The following is a 22,544-nucleotide window of genomic DNA, read 5'->3' as shown; positions in this document are numbered from 1 at the left end:
CTCTACAGAAAGGATCAGGTTTGTAGTTTCTAGACTCAGCATTACCCCTGGATTTTTAGGTGGTGGCTGTGGGCCAGGGCATCTTTTATCAACATTGGCTTATAATGCTGACTGCACTCACTGCTGGAGGAAGAGATCTGGCCAGTCATACATGCATTTCTGTCTTGTTCATTGCTTTAGAATTCTTACAAAAGGCAGTTTAAAATTCATTGTATAAAATAGCTTTAGTGGTACTGAATAAATTGATCATGTATCCTCAGCTAGTAAGCTTCAGAATTCTTTCACTATTATGATTTTTACTAATTAGTATTTGTCATCCCAGTAAGTGAAACCAGCTAAGGGCAATGGAAATGATTAGAGTCAATACAGAGCTTATATATGAGAAAGGAGATTTTTAAAGCCAAGGATTATTTACTTTTGAAAAGAGGAGATTAAGAAGTGATATGATAGAGGTGGATAAAAGTAATAAATGTATTATGCTGCCACTAAATGTGCTGCCAAAGCCAGTGGGCCACTCTTATTCATTCTACTGTGTAATACCAAGGATGCTTTATGAATTTAAATTACAGATGTAAAATGTACAAAAGGAAAGCAATTTTTTTCATTAATGTTACTTTTCAAGCAATAAAATTCACTTTTAAAATTTAATATTATTGAATCAAATAGCTTTATAATACTGAAAGAGTTTTATATTGTGAGTGGGTTAAAAATTGCCAAGGGTATGAAGGAATAATGATTATTCATGCAGGACTGGATTAAAAAAAGATCACCTTCTACTCTCATAATGACATTATACAATTGGCCAGGTGCTTTACTGTTCTTGGAATGTGAAATGCTTGCATCACTATTAATAAAGGTAGATACATATCAGAAGAATGGATCTTCATGGAAAGAAAAGTGCCACCTAGTTAACATCCTGCAACAGCAAGCATAGTCATCCCAACACAGATGCCCCTCAACACTCTTCATAAAATACAATTATAATATTTATATAGTGCCATCAGTGTATGTTGCACTTTACAAAATAATGTAAAATAAAAAGGGGGGGGGAAGCCTTAAGAAGCTTACAATATAAGTTTTTTCAAAGTGTCAGGAGGGAACTAAGGAAAGGGAGAGGCATGGGTAACAGTTATGAATGTATATAAGGTGCAGTTACATAGACTTAGGCTTCACTTATAGTTGGATGTCTCATTGCCATGAGGCTAGGGAGGTAAGCAGAAGGCCTTGGATTTTCATAGATGATTTTCGAAGATGAAAAAGAGGTGGCACAATGTAGCTTTTCTAGAAAGGAATTCCTGGTGTAAAAGTCAGCAAGGGAGAACAGTAAACAGGTGTTTTACTGCAGAGTAAGAATCTTTGACATAAATACAATAAGAAACAAGGGTGGAGAGAAAGTATGATGTGTGAGGTTATGGAGAGCTTAAAGATATGTCAAGGAAATTGTTCTGGAAATGGTAGATGATTGGAAACCCATGTAGGAATTCAGCAGGGGTGTCATGTGGTCCAGTTTGTTGGGGGGCGGCAATTACTTATATAGCAGAGTATTTCAGAAGCTAACTCACTCCCATTACAGCAGAAGTTAACAGTGTCTTAGGGGCAATAGCTTGTGAATGATAAGCATGGAGACTGACTTAAGGTTAAACTAACCTACTTTATTTAGAAGTATATGATGATAGGAAAGACCCATATCTAACTGTTGACTACATGGTGGTCAGAGAGAGATATATAGAAGCATGGTGCTCAGAGAGAGTGCTAGAAGAATTCTGGGAAGAAGAAGGAAGTCACTTCCATGAAGTTCCTGAGTACACTTCTGAGGGGTCATAGAGGCAGTTCCTGAGTACACAACTGAGGGGTCATAGAGGCAGATAAACAGGAATGAGAAAGAGACTGTATCTGACTATCTCTACTCCCAATGCCCCCTGTAGTCATTACAGTTATTGGTACAAAAGGTTGATGCCATCTGGAGCTGGATCTTCAAAACGAATTGAAGATGGAGGGGAATGACATTGTCAGTAGAAAATTGGATAGAGAGACTTGAGACTAACTTGTACAAATAAAGGCTCAAGAGAAGTGATAGTTAATGTGGGAGATGTGCAGAGCATGAACCAGCATCTTGCTTAGCCAGTGGGTATGGATAACAATCAAGTGCCTTGATTGGGTATGGATAACAATCAAGGGAGAAAAGTGTTGGGGGTTGTAATTTTTACCCCAGCAGTAATCAGCAGAGCACCAAGGAAGGCACCCTAGAGTAACTACTCTAGTTACAGAGTAGTTTGCAGAGTTTAGTTGCAGCTATTTATAGAAGACACATGGAGATTCTTGTAGAATAAATACTAAGTATTTATTGGTGAAGTACACTTTTGGATAGGAAAGTCCTAACACTAATCTATAGAACTACATAATGAATAGGTAGGGAGATAGAGAGATGTTTCCATCTGCTCTCTAAGAGGAAAGGAAGCAATTCTGACTCTCAACAGAAAGTACCTGAAGAGTCATATCAGGGGTCATAGAGTAGAGACAGGTAGAACAGTTAGAGAGACCCTTACTCACTATCTCTACTCCCAGTGCCCCTAGTGGTCATTAGGATAGTTGGTGCAAAAGGTCAATGCACTGGAAGTCCATCTCCAACAAAAAGATGAGAAATAAATATGAGACATGAGATAACAATAAGATATCCAAGCGGAAACATCGAAGAGGCAGTTGAAAATGCAGAATTAGATGGAAAGGAAATGTCTTTCCACTCTCTACAGAGCTAAGCACTGGAAGCAGCTGTCTTTGTGCAGGGCTAGAGGCGAGGTGCATATTATTCAGTTTGATGCTTTGAAGCCAAATCTTTTCACAGATCCACTGTTTAGTTCACATGAAACAGAGACTTAGAAGGAAATGGCTTCCATTATTATATGTGATAGAAGCATTATATAAATATTTTTAATGCCTTCCAATTCCTGGATATCAATTAAATTCTAAATAACAGGCATTCCAGATTTCAGAAATCATTATACAGAGTTATCCCTCAAGGCTGCTGAATGCCTTTCATTTACACTTCCAATCATTTTCAGAGAGCAAATAAGTATTAAGTATATTCATGTGCTCAGTAAACAAAACATTTATATTTAACACAAAGCAGGGGAGGGTAGACATAACATAGAGCACTATTAAATTATATTAATTACGTTTAAAACGGATGCTTGAGGTAGATGCTTTAACATAGGAAGGAAAAAGAGGCAGGCACAGAGTTCTTTTGTTTCCCTTGTCTGTGGGAAACCAGGAAGGGCCGAAGCCTCAGCTGCCATGATCTGATTGCACAATCAAGCCGCCACTGGCACCCTGGAGCCCGCAGCTGTGCCCAAGTTTTTAGCTGGAATAACTGGCGCCATCAAGTCTTCTCCTAAGAGATCCTTCCAAGGGCAAAATATATTAAGTAAGTGCGATGAATATGGGATCCATTGTTATGTCACTTCTACATGTTGGTTTACTAAGTGGAGTAAATAACTTCAGTTCTAGGTTGAGAAAATTGCTTCAGTGGAATGGCCCCAAATGGAACAATTCTGTCCAAGGCTGAAGCTCACAGAGGAGCCAGTGCACACTGCTGGGACTGAATCTTACAGAATCCTAGCAATGGATCAGCAGTGTCAGCTGAGGGATCGGCAGGCAGGCAGACAGGCAGCAGTGGTGAGCATACACTATCATGCGTCTCAGATGGCAGACACTGGGGTTAGGAGCTGGATAAAACTAGTAAGCAAAATCTAGGTCAGAGAGTCAGGAGCTGCTTTGTCATCAGTCAGAAACCTACTTCGAGTATACCTAACACTGCAATGGATTTGTGTGTATTCTTGGATCTGCCTTCTGGGAGGTCAGCTCACAGTTAAAAGGAAAGGATTTTGTTAGTGTGTTGTACACCCCAGTAATAGTGACGTTGCCTGATGTACCTTCTGTCACTTCTGGTACTGGTGTTATGGTGAAAGTGGAATAAAGAAACCTGAGGGAGTTTCATGGAGCAATCAGTAGCAGGAAGATATTTTCAGGTGCAGATGATGGAAATAACATAGTTGCTAAGAGTTCTTTTCCACCTGTGCAGAAACCTGCAGAAGTAAGTTCCCTGGTGGCTGCTTACTGAAAACATCCTGGGAGGTCTCCATTTGAGTAGAAACATAGGATTTGATACTAGTGCTGGGCTGAATCAAGGGGCTGAGTGTCATTAACATTTTGGGGAATGTTGAAATATGCTTCCAGTTTCAGTGATCTTTTGGGGGCTTCCCCGAAAGAGTTAAAATGTTTATTAAAGGGACTTCCAGATTATTAAAAATGTGAATGTATGCATCCATATATGTCACATGCCACACAGAAGACTGATGATTGTCTGAGGCCATGGTAGGTTCAACCCTGCCTCCCTCGCACCCCACCTTCCCTGCCCCAGTAATGGCCATAGGACCACATCATGAAAAATCTCTCTTTTAAAAATAATGGTGCTGAAAACAGGTACAAAAGTGTGAAAGGGTGGAAAGTAGAGAGGTGTTCACACCTCTTCTGTTCTAAACAGCAACTTTCTCACTGAAAAGTGAATATCACAAAAATTCAGTGCAGCACTACTTGGAATCCCTGCATTACTCCTGAAATCACAATTTATGTTCCTAAAACAGATCTTGAACAATAAACCAATTTTTCCCCTCATAGTCAATTATCAAATAATTGGTATATTACTAGTGTTATTTGACACCTGCCTTATGGGGGCATATTACCTCTGTTAGAGAAATAGCACCTGTGGCAATAATTTCTGCACAATATTGAATAGCCATTTATGTAACTCCAAATTCTGTGTCTCCAGAGTTGTTATAATGCATTGAAGGAAAGGATTGGCGAGTGTTTATATGTCTAACAAGAGGGTGGGGGTGGGGGAATCACCAGTGTTCTTGTCTTATTGTATCTTGTTGTGTAGAAGACCCTTAAATCTTGTATAGTTTAGCAAGAATCATTTTTACAAATTCCATCTTGTGAGAAGGTTATGCAATCCCCCCCCCCCGATTTGGTTTTACTGGCCTTCCTAACCTTGAGATTGGATTAGTGGGACTGTCTTTGATCATGGTTTGAAGAAAGGCACATTTATCTCCTATATTTTTTTGAACCTGACTGTCACTTCTAGAGTCTATTGATTAATCTGATCAGCTCTTTCCAGATTCCTTGTCATATTCAAGATTCGTCCTGTAACATAGTTTGAACTAGTGCACATGATCTTTGACTTGCCTGCCCATATTGATCTAACATTTATTTATTTAAATATGTTTATATCCTATCTTTCCGCAACACTGCTTACAAACACAAAACAGATTTAAAAAGCAACAAAAAAGAACTAGCAAACAATGAAGCAGCAGGCACAAAATAAAATAAGTAACTGAAACAGCAACAACAAAAGCATTTGTCCACCGTTGATCGAGCAGAGTAATTTTGCATAGATCACACTTAAAGGAAATTACAAGAAATTAAAGATATGTAATAGAACTTTTTTGTTAATGCATAAGGGAAGTAAAAGAACAGTTTGAAATTTGTAGGATTTCAACTTCAAAGAGCATTCATTTCACTGAATAATGACCTTATATGGTACATTTAAATAATAGTAAATTTGAATCTGAGGGCAATCTTCTGCTTTTCTTGGGCTTGTGTTATTTTGGAATTATTGATCCAATTAATGAGTGCTAAAAATCTGTTGAGAACAATAGGAATTAAAATATTATCATTATATTCAGAATTTCTTCTTTAAAACACACAAACATTTTAAAAAAACCTTTCTCCAAGCATATTCTGGTGTAAAACGTAATGCAGTCAGCTAATTTCAGTGGCAGCATATACAAAATTTGATATCTGAAGGTCATCGGGAAGTATGACTTAATTTTGCTCAAACAAATTCTTCAAAATCTATCTATCTATAATATGCTGCGGTCATACATGGCAAGCCCCGCCCACACAGTGCTTTACCTGTCGGTTACATAGCAGAAGCATTGTGGTGATTGAGCAATGGGGATTCCATATGCAGGTAGGGAAGAGGAGTTGGTAGGGAGTGAGTGAGTGAGCGAGTGGCAGGGACTGGTGAGCAGGTGGGGAGGGGGCGATCAAGTGCATGAGCGGGTGGGGAGGGGATGATTGAGTGGGTGAGTGGTGGGGAGGGGTGGGTGAGCAGCGAGGAGGGGACAAGTGAGTGGGCGAGTGGTGAGGAGGGGGCGGGTGAGAGTGGGTGGCTGACACTGAGCCATAACACAGGGGCTGTGGTGGGGGACAAGGAGAGCAACAAAGTCCTAGTGCACAGTTGCTCTGTGCGGGTTCAGCTAGTATATAATACTTAGCTTTGTGGAAGAAAGATATGGACAAATATTTTTGCTGAAAATATTTTTTAGCACTAACTTAAAGGAACACACTTTGGTTAGACAATGGGTACTTTCACACATCTCTTATATTATTATTATTTCTTGTTTACACAGTCAAACAGGTGTTATTGACTGGTTTGTTTTATCCAGACATCGAGTCCTTCCCAAGGACCTGGGATGGCTGAATTTGATTGTCAGTTGTTATAGTTGTTATATTATTATTATTATTATTATTATTACATTTATATCCGTCTCTTCCTCCAAGGAGGCCAGAGCGGTGTACTACATACTTGAGTTTCTCGTCACAACAACCCTGTGAAGTATATATCAGTTCTGAACCATTCATTTTCCCCTACACACAGAAAACCAGCACCAGATTAAGCCTGTGAGGGCTGATGCAATGAAACGTAAAGTTTCAAACACATGCACAAAAACATGGCATTGAGTCTGAATTTTTGTTTAGGCTCAGACTTTCCCCCTGTATTTATTGAATTTGTATATCATGAAACTCAGCTTTCTCCTTCTTGACATTGTGCTGATTTGATGCAAATTGCTTGTGATTTTAATTAGCAAGAAAGAATAGTAGAAAATACTGTGTGCCTGATTTTCATTGTAGGATCCAATATGACTGCATTAAGTTTAGGGTTGTGCATTTTGTTTTTGTTTTTTCTGTTTTGTTTTTGGCCCAAATCCAAAACACCGCAATTTTGTTCTTTGTTCGAAATTGCAAAATCCGAATCAGAAACATTTTGGATTTTAAAAAATGGCCCTGGGGCAAAACTAGTGGGTGGGGGTGGTAGTGCCCAATGAGTGGAAGCTACCACCCAAATTTCAGAGAAATTGGGCAAAGGGCTGGTTGTTAGTGAATTTTTTGAAGTTTAAGATTTTTCCCATAGGGAATAATGGAGGTTTCAGCAAAAGTATAGCTTCATGTCGGGGGGAAAGGGGTGGCCAAGAGCAGAGTAGGGTGGGTGGTAGTGCCCAGTGGGGGCAAGGAAGCTGCCAGAATTATTTCAAAGGAATAGGGCAGAGGGCTGATTTTTAAAGATCTAATGGAGTTTACGCATCTTTAAGGTTCTTCCCCATAGGGAATGATGGAGGTTTCAGTAGCCCCACAACTGCAGGGTGACCCAGAGCGAGTGGTGGTGTAGAGCACATAGGGTACCAACCACCCCCAAGGGTTGCTTACCCATGGGGTACTGGGTTCTGTTGTTTCTGAGATGTTTTAAGTGTAGATTCTCTGGTAGCATATGAGAGTAGATTCATGGTTTGTCACTGAAAATCTCATTTGCTACCAGAGAATCTACACTCAGAACACCTCAGAAACAACAGAACCCAGCGCCTCATGGATTAGCAACCCATGGCGGTGGTTGGCACCATATGTACACTATACCACCACTCGCTCTGGGCCACTCCGGTTCCCCCCAAGTGGAGTTATAGGGCTGCTGAAACCTCCATTATTCCCTATGGGGAAAAAATCTTAGATGCGTAAACTTCAACATATCACAGATAATCAGACCTTTGCCTAGTTCCTTTGGAAACTGGGTGGGAGCAGCCTGGCAGGCACCAGGCAATTTGAGGCATGCCATGCAATGCAAACTAGTTCTCTCTCTCTCTCTTCAATGAGGCAGAAAGGCAGAATGGGGAATGAGTAACTAGTTGAATGTATTGAAAACCCCTCCTTGAACTCTCCCCACCCTTGCACCTTCTTCGACCCTTCCCCTGGCCAATGTGGGGTCAGTAAAGAGTGGCAAGAGGCAAAAGAGCCAATGAGAAACAAGGAGGGAATCGTCAGCCCATGCTTTAGGTCACCGATCAGAAGGCTGGGAGGATGGGGAATTCAAAGAGATATCAAACACAAAATGGAGACTGATTCAGATATCGCCACAAAATGGAGGTCTGAAACAACAAAACATTTTGTAGCTGAAACAGGGATGTTTTGTTTTGTATACAAAGCTTTCGGATCTGGAAAATGGGTGTTTTGTTTTGTCTACAAAACACCCGTAACAGGCTGTTTTGGGTACAACACATTTTGTATCTGAAACGTTTCACACATCCCTAATTAAGTTAACCAGAGGCATGGCTGGACTGAAACTGGGGTCTATCTTGGTTTGAACTTTAATCATTCAAAGGCACATTTTGAGACCATTAAATGCTTTTTATGAGGTTATTAGCACTTAAAGTAGGTGTTTTAACAACATCATCTGGTACCTTTAAAAGTCTATTCCTGCTGCCAGTCCCCATCCTGCCAATTGCCATATGCTGTCTGTTGCAAGGCTCAGCCTGTTATCAAGAGAGGATCAGAAGAAATCATGAAAGATGGAACTGGTTATAGAACACTTGGAAACTCTTATTGTCATGGACTCAGTTTTTCTGATTCATTCAGAAACCTCCCATTGAACCTCCCATTCATATGACTTGATTCATATGAACCTCCCATTCATATGAACCTCCCATTCATATGACTTGCTCAGCATGTCAAGATGTGGACTTGGATCCATGATGATGATGATTGTATTGCACTTAAGCAATAAAGACTGTGAAGGATATTATTCTCCCTCTATATTCAGAATTTAAATGAGCAAGGCAAATAGGAAATACTCTGTGACTGAATCTATTTGCTTCTATATGTAATTATCAAAGAAGAGAAAGAACAGTGAAACTGCCACAAAAATTGTCTTTGAGAGAACAGCAAATCATTTAGCTGCAATTTGTCAGAGTACACACTTAAATGAATAAACTTAATGTATGAAGCAGGCAATCATGACTTCTGTGATTGCAGTGGCCCTTTTTATTGTGGAAGCTGCTGTCAGCCAATAGCCAAGATTGTTGGAGTTACATGTTTCATTTGTACTAGCTGGCCTGGGAGCAGAACATCTGCACCTCCCTTGTTCTCGGCCCCTCATTCTCAGCCCTCCCCCTCTTCCCCATCCAATGTTTTTTCTCTCTGGCTGGCCACCTGGCTGCCCGCAGCTTCCCCCCTCCCGCCACTGCTGTCTCTCTCCTGCCACTGCTTTTGCTTTCTCTTCCCCTGCTGCTGCCACTGCTGCTGCTTTCTCTCCCCGCCCACCCATCCGCCTGTTGGTGGCCTGTCCATTGGCCTTGTGTTCCCTGCCACCATTGCTTTCCTCTCCTCTTCCCCTCGCTCACGAACTCTCACGAGAGCTGCCATGCATGGGTTTAGTGACGGGTACGTCTAAGAGAATTAGATAGATATGTGAGCATGTTCTCAGGTATTGCTAGGGAAACTGTTTACATCTTTGAATGAAAGAGTAGTACTAGCCTCTTTGAGGAAGCTTAGTGATGAAAACTTTGCCTGAGATAATAAGCAATTATTGGCCAGTATCCCACTTTCTTTTTCTGGGCAAGTTGTTGGATTACTTTGTGGCTGTAACTCAATGAACCTTATTTATCATTTTGGATGCAATATTTTGTGTTATACTGAATTTCTGTACTGATTGTAGTCTTTCTTCAGGCCTGGGTGTGAGAAACTAAATCAGCCATGCTTGTCAATCTTTGCTGGAAAATTAATAGAGTATGTGTGCTTCTACTAATTTCCCTGTGATTCCTGATAATTTTACTCTGTTGCGAATTTGATTCCATTAACCATGCTGTCCTCCTTCTGGAGCAGAGATCCCACTCCTACTTTTCCGGCAGTTTGTAATAAGCAAGAATGGGAGATATCCTGTAAAGCACCACAGGTTCCCTTTTGCTCTTCATGTTACTGTATGTTTGGGAAGAGACTGTACAATATTTTAGTTTTTGGTGCCATCAGTATCCTCTGGGAACCCTGGGAAGACTGGGTTCATGGACATATCTTTTGGATTAAGTAATGGACAGGATGAGGACCAATAAATTGACGTTTAGTCATTATTAGAAGACTTTCAGTTGGTGAAAGCATTTTCCAGTGCTTCTGCCTGATCTGCTGGACCCCCTAATACAAGATAAAGAATTGTCCTCTGCCATATATGCATAAGTAACAAGGGCAGGTTCTCTGGTGGCCTGGGGATGGATTCTAGCCAGCAGCCCCTTGCCCTAGCTCTGCATATGTGTGATGTGTGCACGTGCCTACCATGCCCCTGTACCTGTTATCAGACACAGGGGTCTGTTGTATTCTATTCAGTAATCTTGTGTATTTTGTTGTTTGGACATTTGTCCTAGTGGGAATCCTCTAGAGGTGGAGGGGGGAGTCAGAAAGAAAATGAAAGGAGAAGGGAAAATGGAGTTGTTTCTGAATAAAAGTTAGTTAAACAAACATAAGATTGCTTTGAGTTTATGAGCAGCCATAAATCAGGGGCATGACTCACATCCAGAAGGGGCCACATGGCCCTCATTCTGGGTGCTGATCATGACCCCGTGTCAACATGCTGATGCTGACACAGGAGGCATGACCCAGACCCAGGAAGGGAGCCCTGTGGCCCTTCTCCTGCTTCCTCCCAACCAGTGAGTTAATGGCAGGCTAGGTGCTTGCTTTCTCTTCTTTGAGTGAGGGAAAGTGCGGGCAAGGGTCCATACCATGCACTCCCATCTGGTGAATGTTTTGTTGGCTGGCTGAGAGCAGGAAAGGAAGGTGCCCTGGGGGGGAGAAACAAGGGAGTGCCTGGCAGTCCACAACTCTGGCTCAGGGACATTTGTGTCCTCCCTTGTCCAATGATGGCTACACCATTGTTTGGTAACTTTTATATTAGATTACTGTAATGCACACAACACAAGACTGCCTTTGAAGACTGCAGAAGGTCACAAATGACCAGGCTCTTAACTAGATCAGGCCCAAGATATTATATTACTGATTTCTGGACACAACTAAAAGCGCTGGTTTTGATCTTCAAAGCTCTGTGTGACCTAGGCCCTGGCTGTCTGAAGAAATGTCTTCTCTTTTATGTTCTCTTCTGTACTTTAAGGAAATCTGAGGGGGTTCTACAAAGGTGGCTTTGGCAATCAGTCCATCAGATGGTAACAAGGACTACAGTCTGCAGTCCAAAGTGCAATTTGGAGTTCTCTGTCTAGACAGGCATTTAGTTAAAAATGTTAAAAATTCTTAAGATGTACTGATGTAATGCTTAGTATTTTTAAAATTGTGTTTTATGCTATATAAGCCAATTCAAGGGCAGCACCATAAACTGCAGTAATAAATGAATAAATAAAAATCCAATTCTATATTTGTTTGTTTGATTGATTAAGTGCCGTCAAGTCAATGTCAGCTCTTAGCAACCACATAGATAGATTCTCTCCAGGATGAGCTGTCTTCAACTTGGCCTTTAAGGTCTCTCAGTGGTGCACTCATTGCTGCTGTAATCAAGTCCATCCACCTTACTGCTGGTCGTCCTCTTCTTCTCTTTCCTTCAGCTTTCCCCAGCATTATGGATTTATTATGGATGTATTTACATGGGAGTGAATCCCATGTTACAATGGGTCTTAAATACAGTTGAAATGGTATGGAATTGCACTATATATAATGTTAGAACAAAAAATAAAACATACTAGAAAGTTTGGTCAGTCACTGGCCAGGCAAAGTCATTTTACACTTATAGGAAGGTTCAAGGAATTAAATATATGTAATAGAATTTTGTAACAATGTGCTTGGAAAAGAGAACTAAAAGAACAGTTTTACATCTGTAGGATTTCAATTTGGAACATTATTCATTTTATTTAATAATTACCATCCAGAGTAAATTTGAATCTAAGAAAGATCTTCTGTTTCTCATGGACATGGATGTCATTTTTGAAATATTGATATGATTATTACGTATAAAAATCTGTTGAGAACAATAAAAATTGATATAATAATTATATTCAGAATTTCTTCTAAAAATATTTATTTTAACCTTTCACTGTGCATATTCCAGTGTAGAAATAGTGCATTCAGTTAATTTAAATAATAGGATTGTTTATGCAAAATTTAGTATCTTTAGGTAATTGTGAAGTATGTCTATTTTACACAAATAAATCTACAAACAAACTCGTCAAAATATATAATGGATTAACAAAAATTACAAAGTCTGAACTGTCCCTGAACCTGTTAATACAATGCAATTATTCTATATAGTATTTTTAGTTATATATCCTCAGCTTTTATCACCAGTTAAATCAAAGCTCTGTATAGTTTTTTTAAAAAAGATCTTTCCCCCCTACATTCAGACTGCATTTCTCCCCACATTTCTGACTGCATTTGGCTGTTGGTTTGTTGGTTAATTTATTACATTTTTACACCGCCTTTCTGCCTTGATAAAGGCACCCAAAGTAGTTTACAATATTAAAACTTGCAAATTACATAAGATTAATAAAGCATCTCAGGCTGTTGGTCTTTTCAGGAGATGAAGACAAGAGCTCACTCGCTTGGGTGACTCCTTTCTTGTCTTCCTCTTAGGGTACACAGGTCTTTCAGTACTCCTGGGAAGGTGGGGGAAAGGTTGTTGCCTATTTCCCCCTGAAAAGAACATATTTCAAACCAAAAAATATATGTTGGCAAGAAGATAATAAAATGGTGGCCACTGCCTACTCACTGATCATATTATTTTTCTCTTTCTTTAATTTCTGTTCCCTGCTGCAGCATGAACAATAATAAATATTCTAAGTTCCATAGCTCTATCCACCCACTTCCACCTCATTTTCATATTGAAAGCAGGAGGGGGGAAACTTGTTTTAGAGCTAATTAGCTTTCAGATATGTTATATTTAATTTCTACAATTGTTTATATGACTATTATTCCCAGACTATCTGATAATGTGAGACAAAACTGTGGTGTTGTATATACTTGAACAAGAAGGGTATTGCATTTGTATTATATACTAGCGATGTTCACGAATTGAAAACTGGGATTCAGTTTACCAATCAGTTGGTCAGTTGCAGAGGTGTCCAGTAATTCGTCTGGTTCAATTAGAATGGATCAGTTTCAATTTGTGACTCCTGAGGATGTGGACAAAATCCTTGGAAGTGTTTAGCCTACCACTTGTCCTTTTGGATACATGCCCAGCATGACTTGTAACATCTAGCAGGAAGGTTGTTAGAGATGGCCTAGTTGCCATCATAAATGCCTCACTGAGGGAGAGCAGGATGCCTCCATGTTTGAAAGAGATAATTGTGAGACCTTTACTTATGAAGCCTGCCCTAGAGCCATTGGTGATGGATAATTATAGGCCCGTCTCCAATCTCCCTTGGGTGAGCAAGGCAATTGAGAGAGTGGTGGCTGATCAACTTGGGGTAGTGTTAGATAATACTGATTATCTAGATATTCAGTATTATCATTTCAAACTGGCTTTTCAAACTGGCTTTAGAGCAGACTATGGGTTGGAGATGGTCAGCCTGATGGATTATCTTTACTAAGGAATGGACAGAAGGAGTATGACTCTGTTGGTTCTTTCTGTGGCTTTCAGTACTATCAACTATTGTATCCTTCTGGTTGCTTTCCTGTCTCTTGGGTAGATTCCAGATGATGTTGCTAGGAGATAGTTGCTCTCTAAACCTAGAGCTATGGTATGGTGTTCCTCAGGGCTCCATCCTTTCTTTGACTCTTTTTAACATCTACACGAAACCGCTGGGTGAAATCATCAGGAGATTTGGAGCAGGGTGTTATCAATATGCTGATGACACCCACATCTAAATCTCCATGACATCAACATAATCAGGAAATGGCATAGCTCCCCTAAATGCTTGCCTTCAGGTAGTAATGGGATGGATGAAGGATAATAAATGGAAGCTGAATCCAAACAAGATGGAGGTACTAATGGTGAGGTGTCATAATTTGAGGGATGTGATAGAACTTCCTGTTCTGGATGGGGTTGTACTCCCCCTAAAGAAACAGGTACATAGCTTGGGAGTGCTTCTAAACCTAGGCCTCACCCTGGTGTCTCAGGTGGAGGCACTTTCTATCAGCTTCGGTTGATATGACAACTGCATCTGTTCCTTGAAGATAATGATCTCAAAACTGTGGTGCACTCACTGGTAATTTCTTGGCTTGACTACTGCAATGTGCTGTATGTGGGGCTGCCTTTGTATTTATTTATTATTTTATTTATTTATTACATTTATAGACAACCCCATCCAAAGGCTCTGGGCGGTGCACAACAAGTTTAAAAAGACCTAAAAACAAACACCATTTAAAACACACTGCTTCAAACAAAACAATTTAAAAACAATTAAAAACCATTTAAAACCAGTTGAAATACTAAACATAATTTAAAAACCTTAGAAGGCCAGGCCTAACAAGTAAGTTTTTAGGGCTCTCCTAAAGGCCAACAGCGAGTCAAAACTGCAGATATCTGCTGAGAGTATATCCCATAGGCCAGGAGCAGCTACAGAGAAGGCCCGGTTCCAAGTTGCCACCAAGCATACCGGTGGTAACTGGAGACAGATCTCTCTAGATGACCTCAATGTGCGATGGGGATCATACAGAAGAAGGTGCTCTCTAAGGTAACTCGGACCCAAGCTATTCAGGGCTTTAAAGGTAATAACCAGCACTTTGTATTTTGCCTGGAAACATATCAGCAGCCAATGGAGCTGCTTTTAAAACAGGCATAATATGGTCTCTCCAGGTTACCCCAGAGACTAGTCTGGCTGCCACGTTTTGAACTAACTGAAGTTTCCAAACTACGCACATCATTTGTATGTCATTCAGAAACTTCAGCTACAGTAGTTCAAAATGCAGCAGCCTGCATTGTGGGAGAGTGCCTTCTTCAGTATGATCCCCACCAGTAAGATCACCAGAAGAGGTCCGTCTCCTGCTGCCACCAGCTCACCTGCCAGTGATTCGGGATCGGGTCTTCTCTGTAGCTGCTCCTGGACTCTGGAATGTGCTTCCAATGGATATTAGAGGCATAAGAGCTTTAGCAGCCTTTAAAAGAGCCCTAAAAATGTATCTTTTTATCCTGGCCTTTAATGAGTACTGAAATGATTTAAAACTAGTTTTAATTTTGTTTTAATGAGTTTTTAAAAAAATCTTTTTTATATATTTGTGAACTGCTTAGAGCCATGTAGTTCGGAAACTTCAGTTGGTCCAAAATGCGGTGGCCAGGGTCTCCGGGGTTTCTTGGAGAGACCACATTATACCTGTTTTAAAACAATTGTGTTGGCTACCAATAAGTTTCTGGACAAAATACAAAGTGCTGGTAATTACCCTTAAAGCTGAGGATTTAGGACTGAGTTACCTGTGAGAGCACCTTCTTCTGCATGATCCCCATCGCACATTAAGGTCATCGAGAGAGGTCCATCTTTGGCTGCCGCCAGCTCGTCTGGTGGCAATTCGGGAGCGGGCCTTCTCTGTAGTCGATCTTGGGTCGTGGAATGCACGTCCTATAGATATCCATGGCATAACATCTTTGTCAGCCTTTAAAAGAGTCCTGAAGATTAAGGATGTGCACGGACCTCAGAGACACAGTCCGATGCCGGGTGTGTGTGTCTCGTTTTAAGGGCGGGGGGTTGTACTTACTCCTCCCGCTGCTTTCCCCCCTCTGGCACTCCATTTTTCAGCAAAAGTTTTGGGGCAGCAGCATTCCTCCCTGCTGCCCCTGCCCCCTTGTTGACCAGTAAAAGCAGAAGTAACTTCTGCGCATGGGCCTGCTGCTCCTGCTGCGTGCACCAGCCGCGCAGCGTGCACATGCAACGTGTGATGTGCGCAGTGGGCCCATGCGCGGAAGTTACTTCCACTTTTACCGGTCAACAAGGGGGCAGGGGCAGCAGGGAGGAATGCTGCCAACCCGAAAATTTCGCTGAAAAATGAAGCGCTGGAGGGGGGAAAGCGGTGGGAGGGGTAAGTACAACCCCTGTCCTTAAAGTGAGACTCCTCCCGGCGTCGGAACACCGGACCGGGCCACTTGTAAACCATGGGCTGCGGACCAGTTCATGCACATCACTACTGAAGATGCTTTTTAAAAAGTCTTGCTTTTAGTAATCTTTGAATGTTTTTAATTGTTATATCGAATTGTTTCAATAGTCTGCTTTATTGTGTTTTAATTGCATTTATCGTTGTGAACTGCATAGGGCCTTCAGAGTCAGGCGGTATATAAAATAAATAAATAAACAACATAATAAATATAGCTAAAAGTCTCAAGGGGGATAACAAAAACTTCTTTAAATATATCAGAAGCAGAAAACCTGCCAGGAGGCAGTTGGACCATTAGATGATGAGGGTGGGAAGGGAATTATTAAGGGGATAATGAGATAATTAAGGGAAGCCGAATGAGTTCTTTGCATTTCCATAGCGGAGGATACTGACCATATACATGCTCTGGAACTGAGTTTCTCAGGCTTGGAGGCTGAAGAATAGGGGTGTCCATGGAACCATCTTTTTTGTTGTTCAGTTTGAATTTGAATTGAATTTGCCAGACTATGAAACAGTTTGGTCTGTTTGATCAAACTTGGTCAACTCAGTTTGACCCGGTTCAAAGGGCTAGGCTTGTAAAGGAGAATCTGGTGAGGATTCCCCTTTTCAAGCAAAGGGAAATCCTGCATTTGAAAGGCTTCCAAGGGCAAAGGTGAGTGAACACCATGCTGGTGGTGGCTCCTCTAAACCCCTGCACTCCTGCAGCAGTATGGCTCACATGGTGGCAAGCACTGGAATTTAGAGTAGCAGCTGGCATCACTGCCAGTAAGCTGCCCTCTCACCACCACCCTTGGTCAACCTTAGAAACCTTTTAAAGGAATAATTCCCCTTTGCTTGTAAAGGGGAATCCTCACCAAATTCCACTTTACAAGCATAGCACCTTGAAATATCAAACCGGCCTGTAACGGACTGGGCCCAGTTAAGTTCAAATTCAGACTGGCTGCCTTTTTTTGAGGCCAGTTCAATTTGAGTTCAAACCAGTCAAACTGGGCCAGTTTGAATTAAACCTGGTTCAATTCAAACTGGTTCTGTATACCCCTACTGAAGAATTGGGCCAATTTGAGGTGAGAAGAGAGAATGTTCTAAACTATCTTGGGAAAAACCTAAATTAACATATTGCCAAGACCCTAGAGGGGATCTAGGAAACTACAGGCCTGTTAAATTAATTTCTGTGCTGCGTAAATTGATAGAAAGCATACTTAAGGACAAAATGGTTAGTTTGGAAAAGAGGTGACCACGGGGAGACATGATAGAGGTGTTTAATATTATGCATGGAGTAGAGACAGTGGACAGAAAGAAATTTTTCTCCCTCTCTCACAACACTCGAACCGGGGTCATCACATGAAGTTGTTGGCCAGGAGATTTAGTACCACAGAAGGAAGTACTTTTTCACACAGTGCACTGCCATATGAAGTCTTCATCTATGGGCAAGTCACTTTTGACATCTCTCAGACTAACCTACTTTTGCTTCTTAGGATAAACAATAAATATATATGTAGGGTAAATAATACTGAAGCTTTTACTTTTTCCTCCTTTAATACTACAGACATACATAGGAAATAAAATAGAAATTCCCTATACCGGCAAACTAGTATCTTCCAAAGCGCATACACAACATAGGTTTCTTGCCAACCACCTGCATGGTCAGTAGCTTGTTTCCAAGCTCGTGCAGAAGACCCCTTGGACATTATACAGACCCATTCATTCATCAGGTTTCTCCCCTGCCCCTATATTCCCTACATTTTAAGATTTGCATTTTAAAAGGAAGAGAGCTGGTCTTGTGGTAGCAAGCATGACTTGTCCCCTTAGCTAAGCAGGGTCTGCCCTGCTTGCATATGAGACTAGAAGTGAGCACTGTAATATATTCTCCTTAGGGGATGGAGCCACTCTGGAAAGAACATCTAGGTTCCAAGTTCCTTTCCTGGCATCTCAAAGATAGAGATGATAGAGATTCCTGCCTGCAACCTTGGAGAAGCTGCTGCCAGTCTGTGTAGAAAATACTGTGTGAGATGGACCTATAGTCTGACTCAGTATATGTCAGCTTCCTATGTTGCTATGTTCCTAAAACCATATTAAAGAAAAATAATGATGGGAGCAACCCCGAGTGGGCGTTAGCTTCTAATAAATAAGTGGCATGGGATAAGTGTTCAATTCAATGTGGAAAATCCAACTTCAAATTCCTACTGATCTGTAAAGCTCATGGCTGCTTCAGACAATATGACCTGTTACGATTCTCTCAGTAGGAAGCGATGGCCCATTCAGGAGTTTCTTGCTGTATCTGTCCGGCTCTGCACAGATGCACAAAATATGTGTTTCAAAGTGCTACATGTTAGATGTCCAACGCATATGAACAGCTTTTAAATGAGAACTGGAATCCTGAGGTTGACGGAAAGGGAGTCAGCATGGGGATTTAAGCAAAGGGAAGTTGGCCATAGCAATGGGGAAAAAAGATTACCTTTGCTTGTTTCATACTACACTCCAAATGGTGGTGTTGCTGCTTTAATTAAATGAGTGTTTTAACATTTCTCTAGCACAATGCTTCAGATGTCTTCTAAAATTATGTCTACAAAGATTGAATCTAATTATAAAAATGTAGATGGCAAATCTGACACGATTCTAAATAGCAAGGACTTATAATATGAATGTGCTTCTATGTAACTGTATGAACAATGTGTTTAAATTTTTCAGAGTTCACCTTGCCTTTCTAATAATCTGTGCAAGCGTGCTTGTTTCTATGGCAACACATAACGTAGTACCACTTCACTGTCAAAATAATTTCATGAAGTAACACATTAAGAAATGTTATGATGATGAACTTACAAATACACACCAGCTAAGCAAGTAGTTTAAAAATTCAAGTATAACAGTTTGAGTTATGCTGGGCACTTCCAGCTGTGTTACTTGTAGTGTCCAGTGGTGCACCTAGGTCATTTTGGAGCCTGGATCTGAAGGATTTGGAGTCCTACCCCCGCCGTGAGCCCCCCCGCAAGGACCCCCTTATTTTTTTAAAAAACAAAACCTGCCACCACCCGGCCGCTGCCCCATTGTGCCGATCTTTGCCATTTTTGCCACCATTTGCATGGCTGGGGGGTGAGCCAAGCAGGCCTCACCCATGTTGGTGGCAGTGGGTGCAGCAGCTGGTGGGTCTATCTATCTGGGCGCGCCTGCACAGTGGGAATATCAAGCATCGCAAGCTTGTGACAATACGGGCTTGCGATGCTCGATACTCCCACTGCACAGGTGTGCCTGGATGGACAGGCCCACCACCACTGTGCCTGCCACTGCCACCATGGGGGAAGACTGCTCGGCCCATCCCCCCTCCAGCCGCCAGCTACACAAATGGTGGCAAAAATGGCTTTGATCAGCATGGTGGGACAGTGACAGGACAGGTGTAGGGGGGCGGCAGGCTTCTGTGGAGGCCCCCAGAACATTTGGAGGCCCACTGGAGACAGTAGGTCATGGACCAGATGCCAAAGATCCATGGGAAAGATCGCCTCTGGTAGTGCCACTAGGGTTATGATGTTCTTCAGAGAGAATTCCTAGTCATCACTGTCAAAGGTGTAGGGGTGTGTGCATGTGTATGTATGTTAGGGATGTGCATGAACCTGTTTGGAGGCCCTTTTAAGGGTCTCTGAACCGGTCTGAACCACCAGCTGTTTGGCCAGTTCTAAGGCGGGTGTGTGTGTGTGTGTCTGACGTATTTATTTATTTATTTATTTATTTATTCATTTAATTTAATTTAATTTATAAACTGCCCCATCCAGAGGCTCAGGGCGGTGTACAACAACTTTTAAAAAGAAATTAAAAACCCACAATTCAAAACACAGTGCTAAAAGCAATATAAAAACAATTCAACAACAATTACAACCATTTAAGAACAATTAAAATACTTTTTTAAGGGCAGGGGAAGGGTGCACTTATCCGTCCCTCTGCTTTCCCCCTGCAGGTGCTCCTTTAGCAAAGGTTCCTTTGGGGCAGCAGCATACCTCCCTGCATGTGTGCACCGGGTACTTCCTGGTATTTGTGGGCAAAGAGGAGGCAGGGTGGCAGGGAAGGATGCTGCCACCCCAAAGGAGCCTTTGCTAAAGGAGCACCTGCAGGGGGAAAGTGGAGGGAGGGGTAAGTACACCCTCAAAATCAGACCCCCCTGCCGTCAAACTTCTCCTGCCTGGTACCGTCCACATCCCTAGTGTATGTGCATGCGCGCACGCACAAATGTTAAAACCCTACTTTTAAAAACTGGGATTGGAAAGAGTGCTTGACAGTGAGGCTACCACATTCCCCCCTATAATGTTCTTTGCACAGGAGAGGGTTAGGAGCATTTTACCTCAGTAAACATAATCAAATGTGAAATGAATAAAAATATAATACAAGTGCAGGTGAGAAATGAAAGAAACCCATATTAAATGTTTATTTTGTTTATTAACAGTTTATAAAATGATGGTTGTCTAAATACATTGGATTCTATTGCTGCCTCAGCAGATTGTTTAATTAGTGGCCACTTAGAAAGGCAGCAAATTCTGAACAGGTTTCGCTGAAGCTCAGCCTCACTTGTAGGCCTGCCCTCACCAAATATACAGTCATTCTGTTTTTTTGCCATCAACCACAAGCTTGTCATATGGCTGAAAAACCTGTCTGAATATGCATTGCTGACTGCAATTGAGAGGATGAAGGGCGTAATCTTTAAGAGCTGATCTGCATCCTGGTGTTTCTGTGCTTTTTAGATGTTATCATCTCATTTAGTTTTGGGAGCAGTAGCTGCGGGTGTAAACATCTTTCATGTGTACATCTTTCATGTAACAATAAAGAAAAGTTGTGCTTTAAGGTCTCTCGCTCCTTACATTTCTTCCTGTCACCCCATACAGGAGATGCTTCCTGTTGGTTAATAGGGGCCCTCTCAAGACTGCAGGTGTTGTATCAAGCAATGAGTGTTGTAGAGAAAAGTGGGACTCCATCAATACCACTAGAGCAGGGATTCTCAACGTGTGGGTCCCCAGATGTAATTGGACTTCAACTCCCATAATTCCTACCAAAGGCCACTGGGGCTGGGGATTACGGGAGCTGAAGTCCAATCACATCTGGGGACCCACACGTTGAGAAACCCTGCACTAGAGGCATTGGCCATATACTTCACAGCTAAACTTAGAAGCTAATACCACCCTCACTAACTCTAGAGATAATCCAGAAATGAGGAGGGATGGGTTTACTGAGATACATATACACAGAGCCAACCTAGCCAGTTGGCAACACTACTGCCAGGATAAGATATGTGGCTTCAAAACGTTGACATCATGTAGCTACAATGCCTGAAGAAAAGCACCAGAAAAATGGGGGAAATTATTAAAGCAATATTCCTGCTCAAATTTGTGAACATTTCACATCCAGGATGACACTTTTCCTGCATCCTGGACAGGACTTCCAATTCCTGGACTGTCTAGGCCAATCCTGAACATGTGGCACCTCAAAGGGCCACCCTGTTGTTTTTCTGCTATGAACTGCAGGTGGAATTGCATCACTACTTCCACACTGCAATAAGTATTGTATATTTTCTTTCTATATGGTCTGGAATGTATTCGCACTAATGGATGTGCATCTGTGCAGAGCCGGAATCCAGAGCTTCCCCCATTTCTGTCTTTTGGTGCACCTATTGATCAATTTAAAGGTTACATTTGGATAGGTATATTGCATTCCAATTCAAATGTGGTCTGTTTTATTAGAAAATTATTTAATAACAAGACCCACAACAAAATGTTGCACTACACCCCTGGTACACATATTACCTTAGTCTGTGGCTAAGCGTGGTGAAAAAACAAGAGTTAATAAAGACAGGAGTCGCTCCCCTAAATTGGGTCTGTCTTCTTGTGCAAATTTTATTTTTTCTCTTATCTGGATTTTTGTTGGTTTCTGGGGGATGAGCAGTGGTGAACAGTCCCCCCCAGAGGCATATCTAGGGAAAATAGTGCCTAGGGCAAGCACTGAAATTGCGCCCCCTGTCCAAACATCTGACACCCATCTTTTAGATAACTTTACTATAATATCAGCTGAAAAATACAAGTCAAGCTCGTTAATCTTTTAAAATTTCAAAAACTATTTAGCAGTGGATGTAGCCAGACCAAACAATTCTGGAAAACTACAAATTTCAGTATGCTGGGGCTCATGAAATACCCAAATACTATGTGGTGGTTTACTTGGAAAACTAAACAGAAGTGCCTATCTAATTCTCTACTATGCATTGTAGTATCACTATTACATCCGTTTTAAAAATAAATTGAGAATTTGGCTTTTCCCAGATACTCTGAAAATAATTAAAGGATATGCAGAGTAAACTGTGTCACTGCTTGGAATATATTCTAGTATTTCAGAAAGACAGT

General features: G+C 41.4%; 1 protein-coding gene across 9 annotated transcripts in view; it reads left to right on the top strand.

The window, feature by feature from the left end:
• The window catches only part of ANKS1B (ankyrin repeat and sterile alpha motif domain containing 1B), a 595,071-nt gene that overhangs the window by 99,101 nt on the left and 473,426 nt on the right, over positions 1-22,544 (top strand). The window lies entirely within an intron of this gene.

Source organism: Hemicordylus capensis, chromosome 5 (genome assembly GCF_027244095.1).
Source record: "Hemicordylus capensis ecotype Gifberg chromosome 5, rHemCap1.1.pri, whole genome shotgun sequence".
Lineage (NCBI taxonomy): Eukaryota > Metazoa > Chordata > Lepidosauria > Squamata > Cordylidae > Hemicordylus > Hemicordylus capensis.
This window is presented reverse-complemented; position numbering and strand designations above follow the sequence as displayed.